At 46.8% G+C, this 6,453-nt stretch overlaps 1 long non-coding RNA gene across 1 annotated transcript; it reads right to left on the minus strand.

The window, feature by feature from the left end:
- Nucleotides 1-4,582: 4,582 nt before the first annotated feature.
- LOC135010177 (uncharacterized) lies at nucleotides 4,583-5,253 on the minus strand. Its single transcript, XR_010213618.1, has 3 exons — nucleotides 5,165-5,253; nucleotides 4,831-5,005; nucleotides 4,583-4,732 (listed from the first exon to the last, which is right to left on the minus strand). It is a non-coding gene; the product is annotated as an uncharacterized LOC135010177 (long non-coding RNA).
- Nucleotides 5,254-6,453: the final 1,200 nt, after the last annotated feature.

The raw sequence follows: 6,453 nt of genomic DNA on the forward strand, positions 1-6,453 counted from the left end.
AATATCAGCAGTGGCAGCTAATTGTGAAGTATTAATATATCTCCAATACATGTGGGAGTGCCAGTAGTGTCCTCGGTGCAGAGGTGTAGGTGGTGTAATCAGTGCAGGAGGGCTGGCAGTATCCCCAGTGCAGGAGTGTCAGTAGTGCGGGAGATGTCCTCCTTGCACTTGGTTGATGGTACAGTGGACACTTCTGGCACTCCCGCACTGCCAGCACCCCACTGCCCTCTTTTTTGGAGGCACAAGTATTATTTATATATTTTTAAAAAGATTATTATTATATATATATATTTTTTTTTTAATGGGATGGGAAAAAAAAACCCAAAAATTGCGTGGGGTCCCCCCTCCAAAGCATAACCAGCCTCGGGCTCTTCGAGCCAGTCCTGGTTCTAAAAATCCAGGGGGAAAATGGACAGGGCATCCCCTGTATTTTTAAAACCAGCACCGGGCTCTGTGCCTGGTGCTGGTGCAAAAAATACGGGGGACAAAAAGAGTAGGGGTCCCCCGTATTTTTTACACCAGCATCGGGCTCCACTAGCTGGACAGATAATGCCACAGCCAGGGGTCACTTTTATACAGTGCCCTGCGGCCATGGCATTAAATATCCAACTAGTCACCCCTGGCCAGGGTACCCTGGGGGAGTGGGGACCCCTTCAATCAAGGGGTCCACCCCCCAGCCACCCAAGGGCCAGGGGTGAAGCCCGTGGCTGTCCCCCCATCCAAAGGCTGCGGATGGGGGGCTGATAGCCTTGAGAAAATTGAAAGAATATTGTTTTTTCCAGCAGTACTACAAGTCCCAGCAAGCCTCCCCCGCAAGCTGGTACTTGGAGAACCACAAGTACCAGCATGCGGGAGAAAAACGTGCCCGCTGGTACCTGTAGTTCTAATGGAAAAAAAATACCCAAATAAAAACAGGAGACACACACCGTGACAGTAAAACTTTATTTCACACATGTCGACACACACATACTTACCTATGTTGACAGTGGCGTAACTAGAAATTTATCTCCCCCAAGCCAAAAACTTCTTCGGCGCCCCCCCCCCCCCCCATCCCCCATAATTGGGAGGAATAAAGGGGTAAATATGCGCGCGCCAGCAAAAAAGGGGGCGTGGATTTGTTGGGATGGGCGTGGTTTCGTTGGAATGGGCGTGGCATTGCAGGAAAAGACTACCTTATACCCCAGTTTTGCAACCTGCACGCCCAGACGTTGGCCACCACAGGAAAGAAAAATAATCCTGATTCATGCCCCTTACATTATTTGTAATTTTTCCTCCTTATAGTAATGCCCAGTATACATTATGCCACATACTGCAATGGCCCTTAGACAGTATGCCACACACAATAATGCACATGACACAGTATGTACACACCATAATGCCCCTGACACATTATGCCACACACCGTAATGCCTGTGACACATTATGACAGGAATCGCAATGCCCGTTATACATTATGCTACACACTGCACTGCCCCTGATACATTATAGCACATACAATGTCTGTGACACATTATGACACACACTGCAATGTCCGTGATACATTATACCACACACTGCAATGCCCGATACATTATAGCACATACAATGCCTGTGACACATTATGCCACACACTGCAATGACCTTGAGACATTATACCACAATGCCCGTGATATAGTATACCATACACCGTAATGCCTGTGACACATCGCAATGCCCGTTATACCCTATGCCACACACCGCAATGTCCGTTATATATTATGCCACACTGCAATGACCCTGAGACATTATACCACATACCACAATGCCCGTGATATAGTATACCACACACCGTAATGCCTGACACATTATGACACACACCGCAATGTCCGTGATACATTATGCCACACACTGCAATGACCCTGAGACATTATACCACATATCACAATGCCCGCGATATAATATACCATACACCGTAATGCCTGTGACACATTATGACACACACCGCAATGTCCGTGATACATTATGCCACACACCGTAATGCCCATTACACATTAAGTCCTACAGTAAGGCTTCTAATTACTTTTCAATTACCTGCTCGTTGTCAGGGGTTTCATGCACTGGGTGTCATGCTCGTTGCCAGGGGTTTTATGCTCTTGGTTCCATGCACGGTGCCAGGGGTTTTCATGCTCAGGGTGTCATGCTCGTTGCCAGGGGTTTCATGCACTGGGTGTCATGCTCGTTGCCAGGGGTTTCATGCACTGGGTGTCATGCTTGTTGCCAGGGGTTTCATGCACTGGGTGTCATGCTCGTTGCTAGGAGGTAGTCCTTGTTGCTAGGGCTGTGCTCCCAGTGCCACATATGTCTCCAGTGCCAGATATTCCCCCACGGTGCCAGGTACTCACATGCCCCCAGTGCCAAATATAGCCCCCCCCATGTGCCAGGTACACGTATACCTCCCCAGTGCCATATTATCCCCAGTGCCAGATATTCCCCCACAGTGCCACATTTGCCCCCAGTGCCAAAATATGCCCCAGTGCCAGATATTCCCCCCCAGTGCCACATATGCCCCGTGCCAGATATTCCCCCCCTAGTGCCACATATTGCCCCCCCCCAGTGCCACATATGCCCCAGTGCCAGATATCCCCCCCCCGTGCCACATATGCCCCAGTTCCAGATATTCCCCCCCAGTGCCACATATGCCCCGTGCCAGATATTCCCCCCCAGTGCCACATATTGCCCCCCCCAGTGCCACATATGCCCCAGTGCCAGATATCCCCCCCGTGCCACATATGCCCCAGTTCCAGATATTCCCCCCCAGTGCCACATATGCCCCGTGCCAGATATTCCCCCCCAGTGCCACATATTGCCCCCCCCAGTGCCACATATGCCCCAGTGCCAGATATCCCCCCCCCGTGCCACATATGCCCCAGTGCCAGATATTCCCCCCAGTGCCATAAATGTCCCCAGTGCCAGATATTCTCTCCCCCCCCTCCCTGCCAAATATGCCCCCAGTGCCAGATATTCCCCCCAGTGCCATAAATGTCCCCAGTGCCAGATATTCCCCCCAGTGCCATAAATGTCCCCAGTGCCAGATATTCCCCCATTGCCAGATATGCCCCCTCAGTGCCAGATATGCCCCCTCAGTGCGTCGTTCCCCCCCCCCCTTCCTCCTCCGCCGCCGCAGCCGCCGCCGCTCCCCTGCTGTTAGGAGGGACACAGAGCGCACAGTGCGCGCCTCTCCTGTGTCTCCGGCGGCCGCGGGTCATTGTAATAAAGGAAGTGCTCACGAACGGCACTTCCTTTATGAGACCCGCGGCCGCCGGAGACCCAGGAGGGACACAGGAGAGGCGCGCACTGTGCCCTCTGTGTCCCTCCTAACAGCAGGGAGGAAACGAGACCGCAGACTGACATGCGGACGCTCGTCCGCATGTCAGTCTGCACTAAATCAGTGGCGCCCCCGCAGCCCCTCGCCCCCCAAGCCACCGCGAGGGCTGCGGGGGCAGTAGTTACGCCACTGTATGTTGACTGTTTTCTGCCCAGCGATATCGGTGATCACACGGGCTCAGCAAGATCACTCAGCACACAGAGCTGCACCAGCGATGTGTGCTGAGCGATCTGTCACTGCCCGTGTTTGCAATAGAGAAAACATGGGTGATGACTAGATCTTTCAAGCATGCAGGGACGCACATCACTATCGCTATAGTCCATACACACATAGAGATTTGTGCTGTATTTCTAAGTGACTCAGCAAATCAATTAGAAAAGCAGCCCAAATCGCTATGTGTGTGTGATCGTATTCAGGTCATTCTGATGTACAGTATTGCCAGCTTTAGAGTCCAGTTCTTAATTGTGTAGGTGTGAAAATCTCAGTGTGAGAGGCCTTTGAAGTAGATTCCTTGGGGAATAGAGTTACAGCACAGTAATGTGTATTCTGGGTGGGGGAAGGGCTGCTGTCCTGGAATTTGAAATAAACAGTGAACTTTTAGCAATTCAGAGCCTCAGTTTATTAATGCAAAAATTGGGGTTATTTGTTACTCAGAGCACAGAGGTGAATGAAGTCTAAAGTGACATTAAAGAATAAGTTAATTAAAACCTAATAGTGCTACAAGGTAATGGAACATATTATAAGACTTTGCAATGATAAATTAATTCCAACTAAATAGTATAAATATACTGTAAGTTAGACAAAACTGAATGCAATCACTTGGATGCTTTGTACAATCCATACACAATTACAAAATACAGTGTTGCAGAGGTGACTACTTTTTTTTTTTAAACAATTTTCAAGATTGCATAACAAATGTAATACTAGGGTGAAGTACATGTTACAGATAAAATATAACAAATTAATTAATTTAAGCAGGTAGTCTAATTTTGATATTTCAAGCATTTGCAGAAAGGATGAGTACGATAGGTAAAGGGCTCTTTATGCAAATTCTATGCATTATTCGTTTGCGTACTGTCTTTTTTGATGTGTCGACATATGGCCTGTTGACCAATATTGGTCGACCTAATGACTGTTGACCTTCTTTTTGTCGACAATATGATCCATTCCAATTACATGCAGCTGGCTTGTCCATTTCTTTCTATAATCACTGGCAGCACAGAAAATAAATGGTCTACATAATTATTACAGGTCTCCAATGTAAGTACGTTTTTCCAAAATGTATTGATGCCATCAATCAGTTGCTCTTTTGTCCTTGGCTTACATTGAGAACGAATATAACTTTTCATTTGAGACCACACTAGCTCGATAGGATTCATGTCCGGTGATCTGTGAAAAGTCAATAAAGGGAGAGAATTTAAATATGGAATATTTGGCATTTCATGCTTTACAGGAAGCATCAGTCTACAGGGCAAAACTGTACTTACTCTGGTGGTGTGCGTTACCAAATGATGCCTTTTTCCTCTATGAATTTGGCCGAAGCACTATGTTTTGGATCATTGTCCTGGAACATTCGATGTCCAGATGACCAATACTTTCTTACATACGGCACTAAAGTATCATTAATGATCATGGACTGGAAGAATGTTTTATCCATGATACCTGACGTAGAACAATAAAAAAAACAGGATTTTATATACCTACCAGTAAATCCTTTTCTCGTAGTCCATAGACTTACAGTAGTCACTGGACAGTAGTTCTAAATAGAAAATATTGAAAAACAACATAGTAATGTACATTACTACTGTACTTTATATGTACCTTCAAAAATTAAAATTGGTCCTGGGCCTCTGCGGGAGATACCACCCCACACATGTACTTTTAATGGGTGCTTTGGAGATGGCTTAAATGATAAATGGCCACGTTTGCGGAAGGACCTCCTTGCAAACCTCTCAAGTGCTACAGAAGTTTCATCTGTAAATATGACATTGTCAAAATTTTCTCCAATAGCAATCCATTGACGAGCCTGTTGAACTCTCTTTTCCTTGTTAACATCTCTAATCATGTGAGTCATCCTGTGAAAGGAATGTAAAATGGGATACAGTTTACAGTGGGAATAGGATAATTGAGCGTCCAAACTAAGATAATGTTAAAGAAAAATCAGATGCTGATTTCAGAGATGTAATTAGTTTACCGCACTGTATACAAACTGTATAGAAATTGTATTATAATTGTAATTGAAATTTCAATTTACTGTACAGTACCTAGCACCGGCATAAGTCCAACCAAGTTGCCTCCGCATTCTTTTTATGCTACTACAGGAGATGTCAAGGCCATACTCAGCTTGCAGAATACGACGGAGTTCTATGGCAGTAAGCTCATCATTATCAGCAGTCAGCTCATCTACTATTTTCTTGACTCTCCTAAAGTACAGTCGATGAAAAATTAGAGATTATAATCAAAATGTAAAGTACTATCTATAGTATATCTATGCCATATCAGCAAGAATACAGTATTGTCAAAGAGTTTAAATAAAAACAAATGACAAGGGTGTATCGTACTGTATGTGTATCGGCAGAGCCGGATTAAGACCATGGGGGGCCTGTGGCTCTTAATACTGTGGAGCCTCTAATAAAAAGAAGGCAGCTGAATATATATATATATATATATATATATATATATGCAGCAGCTTAATGTGCTCCCCAAGCAGCACACGGCGGACCTCCTGACCTGCCCTGCACTACCGTCCCCACTGCAGCAGTGGCCACACAGACAGGACAGCTGAGCTGAGCGACGGCTCAGCTGTCCAATAATGTATGAATGAAGTAGCCAGTCATTGGATGGGCACGCAGGCTGCAGGGACTGGCTGCTTCATTCATATATTATTGGACAGCTGAGCTGTCGCTCAGCTCAGCTGTCCTACCTGTGCGGCCGCCTATGCAGCGAGGACGTGAGCCGGGAGCCCAGCACCGCAGATTGGATCGGAAGAGAGATCCGATCTGTGGTGTGGCAGGGGGCCCTTTGGAAAGGGGGGCCCGGGGTACGTACTCCCCCCCCCCCCCCCTTTAATCTAGCTCTGTGTATCGGTGCTCTCTCCTCCAGCGATTTTG

The sequence above is a fragment of the Pseudophryne corroboree genome, chromosome 1 (assembly GCF_028390025.1).
Source record: "Pseudophryne corroboree isolate aPseCor3 chromosome 1, aPseCor3.hap2, whole genome shotgun sequence".
Lineage (NCBI taxonomy): Eukaryota > Metazoa > Chordata > Amphibia > Anura > Myobatrachidae > Pseudophryne > Pseudophryne corroboree.